The 15,294-nt window shown below is 29.7% G+C and overlaps 2 pseudogenes; both read right to left on the bottom strand.

The window, feature by feature from the left end:
- Nucleotides 1-622: 622 nt before the first annotated feature.
- LOC123200491 lies at nucleotides 623-1,459 on the bottom strand (annotated as a pseudogene).
- Nucleotides 1,460-11,259: 9,800 nt separating this feature from the next.
- On the bottom strand, nucleotides 11,260-14,453 carry LOC123200488 (annotated as a pseudogene).
- Between the last annotated feature and the right edge of the window lie 841 nt (nucleotides 14,454-15,294).

Genomic DNA, 15,294 nt, shown 5'->3' with positions numbered 1-15,294 from the left:
CAAAATCATACAGGACTTTAATAGGTATGTATAAATTTCAATATTATCATCAGAAGCATTGTATAAATGCCCCTAGGCCATGTCTCATTATTCCTTTTAGACTTCGCTGCAATCCCCGCAGCATATTTTGGCAGCTAAGAAGAGCAACAGGAGGGGTATTAGAATCAACATTTTTAACAACTAAAGCGCAGGAAACACAGAGATTTCACATGTAAAAAATAAAAGAAATGGCAGAGGCGACAGTCGAGCTGACTATAACTACAACATCCAATTTCACACACGAACTCCAGAAGTTCTACAACGCAAAGAGGCAAAGTTCTCACCAGACAAATGTGTTTTCTTTATGGATGAATATCAATTGAATGTACAATCCCAGAAGATTTTCCTTGAAACCTGTGCAAAAATCAGCATAAAACCCCATAATAACGAAAACCATTGGAAGGTTATGTAAGTAACAAACAAATACCAACAAGCAAAGGATCATTTAATCATTTATAGCCCAAATATTTCTTCCCACCGAATTTATGCATTCAAAACATATAAATTATGCCAACAATACTTGAAGACATTTAAAAGGTACCCAGCTAGCAAAAAGTTATCATCCTTATCAGCAAAAACTTGATTGAAAAAACCCTCATTGAACAATTCCATTACCATCAACTTACAATAAATTTAACAAAAATCTAAACCTTATTATAGCAATTGATCACAAAAAAATAAAACTTTTCAAATAATAAAGACTCCCTAATTCCCTTTAAACTGCGAAACCGACCCACCAGCGTCTCTGATCCCACCACTGAAGTCCAAAACCATACCCACCAGTGACAAATTCACTCGGAGATGCCCATTTACCGGTGTTAAACAACTCCAAATCCTCTCCATCAAAGACCCTCCTAAAAACCTCACAGCCACGACCTAAATTTACCAATTTGACCCTCCGTCTTCCCCCATGCTCACGACCCCAGCACTCTCCACCACGTCAATTCCCAAAATGGGTCCCTCGTGAAACCCCTTATTGTCCACCGAGTGGAGCAACTCTAGTCCCGAAGGGCCCGCAGAGAGCAGGTGAAGGGAGCCGGAGTGAGTCGCCGCGACAAGGATCGGGGACTGGCAGAAGGAGGCGAGAGAGGAGATTCGAGAAGGTGGGGTCCAGAGGGAGTGGGGAGGGGAAAGAGTGGGAGAAGATGGGTCGGAAAAGGAGAAGGTTTGGAGGGACGGGGTGGAAGCGTCGGTGTCAAAGAGGGCAACTGCAAAGAGTTTCGAGAGCGGAGGGAGCCACTTCACGGCGTCAATATAAGCGGCTTGGGGGAGCTTATGGATTTGCGAAGATGTGGTTGTTGCCGCTAGCCCCGTTATCGCCATTGCTGATGTTTTTGAACGGTTTTGCGGAACATAGAGAGAGTAAAGGGGCTGAAAATGTACTTTTGAATACAAATCGGTCGGGTCGGGTCGATAAAAGCCAACGCACAGAGTGTGCAAGGTCCAGATTTTCATGCCCTAAAACACCACATATGAGCCGGAGCCGATTTGGGTTGCGCCTACACAAAACTGAATGAAAAATTGAAAAGAGTTATTTCAAGAATGAAAAAGAGATAGATTAAAATTGTTTAGCTGAGATTCGAATATAATTGAATTTTAAATTCGATTGGATCAATTTAAACTTAAATATTTAAATTAATTCATATTCAATTTATTTGATTCAAATTCAAATAACTTATATCAATATAAAGTATTAAAAATAAAAACAGAAAATATCATTTTATAGATTTTTCCCTTTGAAAATAGAGAAGATTGAATTACAACAATAGTATAACAAAGAAAACATATATTATACATAACAATATGACATAATAAAAAGGATTACAACAATTAGAAGATAAGACAAGCTGATATTACATAACAATATAATATAGTAGGAAAAATTACAATAATAAAAAGATAAAATAAACAAATTATATAACAATAAATACAACATAATATAAGTAATGTTTACATAGAAAGACTATGGCTGCATTGCACTATGTGTCTTCGTGAGAATGATGAGATTTCATAAAGACTGACATGAATGTAGGCTTAATACATCATTTGAATCTTCAATTGTACTTGGCCTAAATTAGGTATGGTGAAGTTGGTGACAATCTCTATGTGTGGAGTAATTGTGAAAGGAAATTCTTCTTCGATCATAAACTCAAATGAAAGGAAAAAAGTGTTTGAATTAATTGGAGGAGAGAAAGGCATAAACACTAGGGATGGCAACGGGGAGGGGCGGGGAGGGGATCTCAATCCCCATCCTCATCCCGTAGGGGATACCAATCTCTATCCTTGCTACGGGGATGAAAATGATTCCCCGTCCCCTCCCTGCAAAGAAAAATCCCCTCCCCATATCTATAAAAAAAAATTATTTTTTTTACCTTTTAAACATAATATAAATATATTAAATAATATAACTAAATAAAATTAAAATTAATCCACTATTTCAAATATCACAAATATAATATATTAACCACTTTAATATATACAACAAAAACCTAAATAAATTTAAAAAACATAAATAATTTTAAATTATAAAAAATATATTAGTATTTTAAATAAATATATTAATATAAAGGGATGGGGATGGGGGATGGGGGATAGGGGCTGGGGGCTGGGGGCTGGGCAGGGTGGGGTGGGATGAGGAGGGAACACATATATTCCCATCCTTGACCCGTCCTCGATTGTGGAGATTTTTTTCATCTCCATCCCCGTACCTTTTTCTCTTTTCATTGGAGAATTTTTTTTCCGTTAGGATCGAAATCCTTAAAATCGGGTTCAAATTATCATCTCTAATAAACACAGAGGAAAGGCGCAACATGGATGCTAGAAACATACCAAGTCTTGCAATAGCCATTGTTGCTTATAAACAAAACTGAAAAAATGTTTTCTTCTTGATATTAAGCAAGGCAAAGGAGGGTGCAATAAGAGAGACAAAGGGGCCCTTGACTCATTGAAAGCGTTTTTAAGCTGGGAAATTGAAATTTTTAGCACTATTTTATTCTGTGTATACAAAATTGTCACCTATCCTAAAGTTTTCACAAATATACCACAACAGTACTCACCTTCCCCAAAATACCCTTCTTCAATTTTTTATACACAAATTCTCTCTCTTCTTCTCTGTAACTTTTTTCTCTCTTCTTCCTCTTCTTCCAAAGTGATAAAAGAATCACTCTCTCTTCTTCCTCATTTTCAAAAACAAAAGCAGTAAATCACTTTGAAGAATTTTTCAGATTAAGAATTCTTCAAAGTAAGGATTTAAAAAAGAAAAGATCAACCCACAAAAAAATCAGCTACATCAATTTTGTATCCTAGAAGAAATGACCATAAAAAAAGATTATTTAGTAGGATTTAAATGGAAAAAAAAATTAACATTTAAGGATTAAAACTGAAAAAAAAATTTGAGATTAACAAAAAAAAACAAACGTAGGCGTGAAATTCTGGAAATTATTCCTGTGTTGTACATATAAGAAATATATTATAATATTATAATAATATTAAAATATATTATATTATTAATAATTATATATTTTATATATATATAAAATGGTTGGCGAAATCGCCAACCCTTGGCGTCGCCAATGGTTGGCGATTCCGCCAACCATTTATACTAATATATTATATATATTATTATATTAATATATTAATTTTTTATATTATTATATAATATTATTATATTATAATATATATATATAAGGTTGGTGACCGTCAACCCTTTATATTAATATATATAATATATTATATTATAATATTATATATTATATAAATAATATATTATATATATAATTATATTAATTTTATATATTATTATAATATATTATATAATATTATAATATAATTATAATTTATATTAATATATAATATATTATATAATATTATATTATACATAATATATTAATATATAATATAATATAATATATTATATTAATATATAATATAATTATATATATAATTAAATAATTATATATATATATAAATAATGGGTTGGCGGAATCGTCAACCCCTGGCGTACGCCAAGGGTTGGCGATTCCACCAACCCTGACAACAATATATAATATTATATATATTATTATATTAATATATATAATATTATATATTATAATATATAATTACTAATATTATAATAATATATAATAATATAATATATTATTTTATTATAATAATATAATATATTATATTATAATATATAATTATAATATTCTAATTAAAAATATAATATAAATAATATATTAATATAATAATATATATAATATATTATATATAAAATTAATATTATAATATTAAAAATAAAAAAAAAAGGTAGTACGCCAACCCTTGGCGCCAAAAGGGTTGGCGTCTTTTTTTAATTTATTTTAATAATAATATAATATAATATAATAATATATATTATATTATAATATATAAAATATATAATGTTATAATATAATAATAATATATTATATATTATAATATAATAATATATATTATAATATTATATATTAATATTATAATATAATATATAATATTATAATATTAATATAATATAATATAATTATAATATTTTATATTATAATATTATATATAATATAATATATATATATATATATAAAATTAAAATATTAAAATTATATATTATAATATATTATAATAATATAAAAAAATATATATGTATTCATATATTAATATTTTATATATATATATATATATATATATATATATATATATATATATATATGTAAAAGGAGTTTGGGTTGGCGATAAGGGAAATTGGTCTGTAGCATTAATGTAGGGTGGGCCCACCCTTTATAAAGCAAAGCAAGTGGTGTGGGAAAGGTTGGCGCAATAACTCCCAGAATTTCCAGTTTGCTTTTTTTTTTTGCCGTTAATATATTATATATATTTTATTATATAATTATATTTTATAATATTATATATTATGTAATATATTATATAATTATTTAATAATATAATTATAATTATATTATATTTAATATATTATAATATATAATTATATATTATATTATATATAATATATTATATATTATAATATATAATATTATATAATATAATATATGTATATATTATTTGCCATTTTATATAATATATTTTATTTTATTTCATAAAAGGGTGCGTACGTCAGAGCTTACATTTTATCTTTTATAGAGAGATGGGATTCATATCAATAAAAAGGCTATAGTATTATATTATAATATAATATATATATATAATATATAAACAAAGGGTTGGCGACATCACCAACCCTTGGCGTCGCCAAGGGTTGGGGATGCCGCCAATCTTTGGTAACAAAATTATATATTATAATATTAATATTATATATATTAATATTATATATATAATATTAATATTATATATAATATATTTTATATATTATAATATATTATGTATATTAATATATTATTTATATAATATAATATATTATTTATATTATATTTTTAATTAGAATATTATAATTATATTATAATATTATATATTATTTATATTATTATAATTATATATTATATTATAATATATTATTTTATTATAATATTATATTAATGTTATAATAAAATATTATATTATATTATTATATATTATTATAATATTAGTAATTATATATTATAATATATAATATTATATATATTAATATAATAATATATATAATATTATATATTGTTGACAGGGGTTGGCGATCCCGCCAACCCATTATTTAATTATATATAAATAATTATATTATATATAATATATTATATTATATTTAATATATGATAATATATAATTATAATTATATAATATATTATATTTAATATAATATATTATATTATATTTTTAATTAAAATATTATAATTATATTATAATATATTATGTATAATATAATATTATATAATATATTATAATAATATATAAAATTAATATAATAATATATATAATATATTATTTATATAATATATAATATTATAATATAATATATTATATATATTAATATAAAGGGTTGGCGGTCACCAACCCTTTATATATATTATAATATAATAATATTATAATATATTATATAATAATATAAAAAATTAATATATTAATATAATAATATATATAATATATTAGTATAAATGGTTGGCGGAATCGCCAACCCTTGGCGTCGCCAAGGATTGGCGATTCCGCCAACCATTTTATATATATATAAAATATATAATTATTAATAATATAATATATTTTAATATTATTATAATATTATAATAAAATATTATATTATATATATATTATTATATATAATAATATAATATAATATATATTATTATAATATTATATTATATAATATTATAATATATTTCTTATATGTACAGCACAAGAAAAATTTCTAGAATTTTACGTCTATATTTGTTTTTTTTTCGGTTAATCTCAAATTTTTTTTTTTCAGTTTTAATCCTTAAATGTTAATTTTTTTTCCAGTTTAATCCTACTAAATGATCTTTTTTTATGGTCATTTCTTCCATGATATAAAATTGATGTAGCTAATTTTTTTGTGGGTTGATATTTTCTTTTTTAAATCCTTACTTTGAAGAATTCTTAATCTGAAGAATTCTTCAAAGTAATTTACTGCTCTTGTTTTTGAATATGAGGAAGAAGAGAGAGTGATTCTTTTATCACTTTGGAAGAAGAGGAAGAAGAGAGAAAAAAGTTACAGAGAAGAAGAGAGAGAATTTATGTATGAAAAATTGAAGAGGGGTATTTTAGAAAAGGTGAGTACTGTTGTAGTATATTTATGAAAGCTTTAGGATAGGTGACAATTTTATATACACGAAATAAAATAGTGGTAAAAATTTCAATTTCCCTTTTAAGCTAGATACTGGGTGAAATAATGTTATAATAAGTGGGACAAAAATTTGTCATTGACCAAGGCGAGAAACCTTCTCTGGTGGTCAGTGTCTCTCAGCTTGTGCGGTCACAACCTGAGAGATATTGATGACGTGGCAATACGCACACAGATTGAATTTCACGTCTACATGCATGCACTTGCAGAAGTAAGTGTAAGCAGGAAAACACTTCTAGCTAAAGGTTAGTCAAACTGAATTGGTTGAGTTTTCAAATTAGATTTTAATTAGATTCCATATAAATTTATTTATTTACCTAATAATATTACCAATTTTATAGATATTTTTTAAACTCTTTTAATAATATTATCCATCTTTATAATAGTTTTTTAATAATATTTTATATTAATTTGTTAAATAATTTTATATCAATAAAATATAAAAGATTTGTCAGATATGTATATATATATATATATATATCTCATATTATTTAAAAATATTAAGATAAAATTATAAACTTTTTAAACAATTAAAATATATTTTGAGTTATAAAATTTAAAAAAAAAATCGTATATCTAAAATAAATTCAAATTCTCTCTTACCTAGTTTTAAAATTAATTATTAGATTTCAGATTATACATGATCAATGTGATTGGCTCTATTCCAAAAAGAAAAAAAGTCCGGCTGGGGTGAGTTTTCGTTCAACAAAAAAAAGAGTTGACACCTGCATCCAAACAGAAAGTGAGAAGTGGGTCTGGGTTTTATGGAAATTTTCCAGGAATGATGAGCAGAGGGGCCCCGGAAACAAGCTTTTTATGGAAATTGTATTATATTTCAATCTTGTACTACTCCTTTTAATTAATATTATTATTATATGATGCCCATTTTCTCTCCATGCTGATTTTCCCATGTTTTTGGAAGAATATGCGTTATCCTTTAAGTTGAAATTTTTTATTTTCACTGTATGAGAAAGAGCCAGCTTTCTCGTTGCACCCATTATTGTGTACGAGTTGCCGAAGCTCCTATATAAATGTGTTATGAATTATTAGATATGTATGTATATTTTATATTGTTTGAAAAAATTATGATAAAATTGTAAATTTTTTAAATTAGTAAGTATATTTTAGATTGTAAAATTTAAACCAAAAATAATAATATATCTAAAATGACTAATATTTTGATAATAAATCAGACTATTAAATTATGATATATCTTAGTATTTTCATGAAAGCCAATACACAGAGTGTGCATGGTCTAGATTTTCAAGCCTTAAAACCCCACACATGAGCCAGAGCAGATTTGGGTTGTGCCCAAACAAGACTGATTTAAAATTAAAAAGAGTTATTGTAAGAATGTAAAAGAGATAGCTTAAGATTGTCTAGTTGAGATTCAAATACAATTTAATTTTATATTCAATTTGAATCAATTCAAATTTCTATTTAATTCATATTCGATTTGTTCTATCCAAACTCAAATAACTTATATCAACCTAAAGTATTCAAGATAAAAGTAGAAAATATCATTTTATAGATTCTCCCCCTTAAAAAAAAGGAAGATTAGATTACAAAAATAGTAAAATAAGAAAAACATATATTATACATAATAATATGACATAGTAGAGAGGATTACAACAACAGAAAGACAAGACAAACACATATTGTATAACAATATAATATGAACAATATTATGCATACCTATTTTGGGTACACGTGTCATCATATTATTAGATCTTATTTTATCTTTAATTTAAAATCATCTAATTACATGACAACATATATAAATAAATAAATATATTTGTATACCAAAATAGACACATAATTTTATTGATATAATATAGTTGGAAGAATTACAATGACAAAAAGATAAGGTAAACACACATTATATAACAACAAATACAACAATATAAGTAATGTTTACATATGAAAAGTATGATTGTATTATACTGTGTATCTTCACGAGAATGATGGGATTTCATAGAGATTGACATCAATCTCTATGAGTGGGAGAAGATGGGTCGGAAAAGGAGAAGGTTTGGAGGGGTGGGGTGGAAGTGTCGAAGTCAAAGAGGGTGACAGCGAAGAGTTTCGAGAGAGGCGAAAGCGGAGGGAGCCACTTCACGACATCGATATAGGCGGCCTGGGAGAGCTTATGGATTTGTGAAAAGGCGATTGTTGCAGCTGGCCCCGTTATCGCCATTGTTGTGTTTTTGAAGGGTTTTGCCAGAAAATGAGACAGTAGAGGAACCGAAAATGCTATTTTGAATACAAATCAATCGGGTCTATCAATCAATCAGGTTGGGTTAATTAAAATTAAAGCCAATACAAAGAACGTTGGATGGTCAAGATTTTCTTGCCCAAGAAAACCACCAAAGAGTTAAAGCTGATCTGGGTTGTGCTCAATTAAGAATCTATTCAAGAAATAGTCAGTTAAAAGATTGTTTAGACGAGATTTTAATACAATTTAATTTTAAATTTGATTGAATTAATATAAACTTAAATATTTAAATTAATTGACATTTGATTTGACTGGTCTAAATTGGAATGACTCATAACAACCTAAATTATTAAAAATAAAATTAAAAGTATAATCTTATTGAAAAAGCTAAAAGACATGAAGATAAGACAAATACATGCCACACAAGTACATATTACTGTGTAAGTAAAAATTATACAGGAATAGTGTACGTAATACAAACACAATAAAATTTATATCTTCTTCTTTAAGATGATCAGCTTAGCTCTCATGGAAGCTGACATGCATGTGAGCTCATTCAGATCTTCAGTTGTAGTTGACGACCTAGATTGGGCATAGGCAAACTAATGACGGTGTCTATGTATAGAGTAATTATAGGAGGAGCTTCTCCTTCACTCATAAACTCAAATGAAAAAGAGAATCTGTATGAAGTAATTAGAGTAGGAGGAGACAAATATATTAACACAAAGGAGAGGATAAATGAGATTACCAGAAATAGAGCGAATCTCCCAGTAGGCATTTTTGGCTTATAAACAATACTGAAGAAAAAGTAAAGCGTTGTTGTTGGTATTAAGCAAGGGAAGGGTGGGTTTTGCTTATATAGCACAAGAGAGGGAGAGAAAGTGGGTTTTGCTTATACAGCAGAGAGAAAGAACAAAGAGATCGTAGAAGAAAAAGATTTTAAAAGCAAAAGGATTTTAAAAGCGGAAGAGATTTTAAAAGCAAAAGAGATTGTAGGATAATAACCAGTCTCACCAAAGGTTTTCTTGACAAACACTATCCACCCTTATGCCGCATAAATAGCATATTTTTACCTAAAATTTAACTACATTTTAAAAAAACTAATTGTATATGAATAGAATAATAATTTTATCATCAATAAATTTAAAAAGAAAATTAGAAAACAACTTTTTTATATATCAGAGTCAAACATTTTAAATATTACAGTTTAACTCTTAACAAGATTTTGAAAACTCATAAATTAATTTTTTAAACTTATAAACACTCTTAACATATTTAAAAATTATAATTTACCTCTAGACATACAATATCAAACCTTCAGAGCGGGGTGGCTTATGAGATGTATAAGGCCCATTGCCCAAACCCAATATATATGGGTTGAGCCGAGTTGGCTCATTAAATTTAATAAAAAAATTAACTTTTAATATTATAATTATTAATTATTTAATTAATTTTTTTAATATTATGTAAATAGTATTGGACCGGGTCAACCTTACCACGAGCCTTGTGTCTAGGGCCACGACCTATCCAGAAGACTCATCGGTGGGGCTCAACACATTACAGTACTAAACTGAGCTATTTTCCAAGGCTTCGAGTCAGGCCAACCGATTGATGTCTCTTAAATAAGTGTCATCAAAGATGATGATTATGAGTAATTATCTAAAAGGAAGCCAAAAAAGATGCATCTACTGCCACTATTGACAAAAAAATTGTTAGAAAAGATAGATTTATCGATAATTTGATTTATTCGAGTTAACTCAACAGTTAATACAATCTAATTTAAGTTTGGATTTGTTTGAGCCAAATACTAAATCAAGCGTGAGTAAACTTGACTCGAAACTACCTTTTATTGCCAATCATGAACAATTTTATGATTTTTTTTAATTTCACCATAATATTTGAAGAATTGTTCCCAAATATTTTTTTCAATTTTTTAAATATATATAATCATTTTCCTATTGATTCTAAGGTCTTTTCTCTTCTTTCATTGGATTTTTCAGTGACTCAAGTATTTATGATTTTATGTTAAAATTCTTAAGATTGTAGAAGTGAATAAAAAGTTCAAACTTAATGTAGTACTCCAAGTTTTTGAGGCGCAGCTGCGAAAACATCCATTAAAGAACTTCTTGGTGGAAATCTCGAACCTAGATGTTGTTCGGGTTAAGAGGCAAATTTGAGTCTTGAATTACCAATCAATTGATCTTATGATGTTAATATGATATTAACAATATAATTAAAATTTTAAATATATTATTAATTAATCCAACAGAAAACGAAGTAACCTGATAACAGATTTGTCATCTTACAAACAGACAGCTCGAGTCTCACTACCCAACGTGAGCCGCCCAATCAATCACGGTCAGTCTAATTCAATGACATAATATAAGTGCAAACATTAACATCCACCGTACTAACCCAGGCCCTGCTCAAACTGGTTCGACCAGCTAGTCCAGCCTAGCTTTTAAAACTTAGCTTCTTGAATGGTACCAAATCTTGAAACTACAGAACTCAATTACATGATTTTCATCTTTCCGAACTTTTGTTCAAGTTTCTCATTCATTAAGCATGATCAAATGGTTAAAATATATAATCAAATTACCCACAGCGACAGCTTTTCTGCAATTCAATCAACATATAAACTGCATTCATGAATAAACAGGAAGCAAAATTATCAATGTCACTGCTTGTCCAACTTTGCATTTCACATCATAGTTGTTATCTGTCAGGAACTCACTCCATTCATCGTCCAAGGCCAAAATGGAGTCACATTACACCAAGAGACCGGGCATTTCTCTGATTCTTAGGTAAATTGCCAAGAAAGAAGAACGCAAACAGATTCAAAGCTGAGGGGTTAACCCCACTTTACATCCAATTATAAAATAAACATCATGATCTTATCACGATTGCCAGAGATTCCCACTCCAAACTACAAATAACATCCTGCATGCAAGTTTGTGTGTTCAGTAAAGGCTTTTATATAGACTTCCCAAAAGCAAATAGATAAAAGAAAACATTTTTAAAGTCTTACAGAGGGGTTCTGCTTGTCAATGTCAAAACTGTTAATTACACAAGGTTCGGCCATCAGCTCGGTGGGTTCTTCACCTATACAGTTACGCATTTATACATGATCAGTCAAAATTTATTATAGAAATAGTTATCCAATCTGATAATGGGACACCAAAGATTTTCACTCGTCTAAGTGGGCATGTTGTTGCCAGAAATGACAGAGATAGTAGGCAATGGCTGGATCAAGAACGCCATACCTTGTTCAACAACAGTAAGGATACCGTCCTCTGAGCAGAACATGGCAGGTAATACTCGAGCAGATGAAATGTTTGAGGATTTTGTATAGCAATCATACTGAACCTCCCAAACCTCACTTTCAGATATTGAAGGGACAGCAGCATCTCCAGTCCCAACACCAGAGAGAATGAGTGGTTGTTGCTGCCACCGTAGATCCCAGGCAAATATTGTACCTGATGAGCCTCCCGCCTACAAATACTAGAGAATTAATAAACTGGCTTTAAGATTGAAGCAAACAAGAGATACCTGTCATACTAGGTTACATTAAGAAAGCTGATTCTGGCTTTAAAAATCATCAAGTAAATCAAATGGACATCCCCATTTAACGCATTAAATGGGCTGTAAAAGGCAACCTATTAAGGCTTCACATCAGTATGGTTTTTGAACTATAAAACCAGAGTTTGAATGAAGATATAACTATTAGATTCGAAAAAAGTAATAACTAATGCTACAATAGAATTCCTTGGTTTTCACTATAGAAAGCCTCTTCTCTTGCAGACACCCAAGGGAAAACATCTATTTAAAATGGTCCATCTCATTGTATGATCCAAAATAAAATCAAAGGAAAGCAACCACTGTCCTTAGTTGATATAATAAAACCATAATGGAGCTAAGCTGCTAGTAATACGAGCATACAAGACTTTATTACATTTTAGTAATTCAATAACATCTAAATCATACAGGACTTTAGTAAGTACACATAAATTTCAATATTATCATCGGAAGCATTGTATGAATGTCCCTAGGCCACATCACATTATTTATTTTAGACTTTAATGCAATCCTTGCAGCAAATTTATGCATCTAAGAAGAGCAACAAAAGGGGTACTAGCGGAAACATTCTAACGAAAAAAGTGCAGGAAACAGCAGAGATTTCACATGTATAAAATAAGAGAAATGGAAGGGGCAACAGACAACTAGAACTACAATGTCCAATTTCATACACAAACTCTGAAAGTTTTACAACACAATGAGGCAAAGTTCTTACCAGAAGAGTGTGTTTTCTTGATGGATGAATATCAATTGAATGAACCATCCCCGAAGATTTTCCTTGAGGCCTGAGCAAAAATCACCATGAAAAGCCAATGATCCACAGCAATCAATGAAAAGCATCGAAGCTTATGTAAGTAGCAAACAAAAACCAACAAGCAAAGGTTCATCTAACCATTCATAGCCCAAACATTTCTTCCCACTGAGTTTATGCACTCAAAAACATATAAATTATGCCAAAAATACTTCAAAAGATTTAAAGGCTACCCAGCTAGCAAAAATTATCAGCTTTAATAAGCAAATGTTAATTGAAAAAAAAAAAAACGAAGCCCTCATTGGACAATTCCGGTACCATTAAATTACACTAAATTTAACAAAAAACTTATAATATATAAAAAGTAATCTTTATTATAGCAATTGATCACAAAAAATAGAACTATTCAAATAACAAGTATCAAAGCTCACCGGTTCCCTTTAAACTGCGAAACCGGGCCGCCAGGGCTTCTCATATCCCACCATTGAAGTCCAAATCCATACCCACCAGTCACAAACTCACTCGGAGACGCCCATTTAACGGCGTTAAACCCCCACCAAACCCTCCCCATCAAAGACCCTCCTAAAACTCTCACCGACACGACCGAAATTAACCAAATTGACCCTCCCGTCTTCCCCCACGCTCACGACCCCAGCACTCTCCGCCACGTCAATTCCTAAAATGGGTCCCTCGTGAAACCCCTTATCGTCCGCCGCGTGCAGCAACTCGAGCCCAGAGGGGCCCGCAGAGAGCAAGTGGAGGGATCCGGAGAGAGTCGCCGCGACGAGGATGGGGGACTAGCCGGAGGAGGCGACAGAGGAGATTCGAGAAGGTGGGGTCCAAAGGGAGTGGGGAGGGGAAAGAGTGGGAGAAGATGGGTCGGAAAAGGAGAAGGTTTGGAGGGACGGGGTGGAAGCGTCGGTGTCAAAGAGGGCAACAGCAAAGAGTTTCGAGAGAGGCGAGAGCGGAGGGAGCCACTTCACGGCATCAATATAAGCGGCTTGGGGGAGCTTATGGATTTGCGAAGATGTGGTTGTTGCAGCTAGCCTCGTTATCGCCATTGCTGACGTTTTTGAAGGGTTTTGCGGAGCATAGGGAGTGTAAAGGGACTGCAAATGTACTTTTGAATACAAATCAATCGGGTCGGGTAGATAAAAGCCAATGCACAGAGTGTGCAAGGTCCGGATTTTCATGCCCTAAAACACCACATATGAGCCCGAGCCGGCTTGGGCTGTGCCTAAACAAAGCTACTGAAAAATTGAAAAGAGTTACTTCAAGAATGTAAAAGGGATAGATTAAGATTGTGTAGTTAAAATTCGAATATAATTTAATTTTAGATTTGATTGAATCAATTCAAACTTAAATAACTTATATCAATATAAAGTATTAGAAATAAAAATAAAAAATATCATTTTATAGATTCTCTCTTTTGAAAAAAGAAAAGATTAGATTACAACAAAAATAAAATAAAGAAAACATATATTATACATAACAATATGATATAATAAAGAAGATTACAACAATAAGAAGATAAGACAAACAAATATTACATAACAATATAATACAGTAGGAAGAATTACAACAATAAGAAGATAAAATAAACACATATTATATAACAATAACTACAATATATTATAAATAATGTTTATATAAGAAGACTATGACTGTATTGCACTGTGTGTCTTCAGGAGAATGATGAGATTTCATAAAGACTGACATGAATGTAGGTTTAATACATCATTCGAATCTTCAATTGTACTCGACCTAAGTTGGGTATGTAAAATTGGTGACAATGTTTATGTGTGGAGTAATTGTGAGAGGAAATTCTTCTTGGGTCGTAAACTCAAGTGAAAGGAAGAACGTGTTTGAATTAATTGGAGAGAAAGACATAAACACAAAGGAAAGGAGCAACGTGGATGTGAGAAACATACCAAGTCT

The sequence above is a fragment of the Mangifera indica genome, chromosome 17 (genome assembly GCF_011075055.1).
Source record: "Mangifera indica cultivar Alphonso chromosome 17, CATAS_Mindica_2.1, whole genome shotgun sequence".
NCBI classification, from domain to species: domain Eukaryota; kingdom Viridiplantae; phylum Streptophyta; class Magnoliopsida; order Sapindales; family Anacardiaceae; genus Mangifera; species Mangifera indica.
This window is presented reverse-complemented; position numbering and strand designations above follow the sequence as displayed.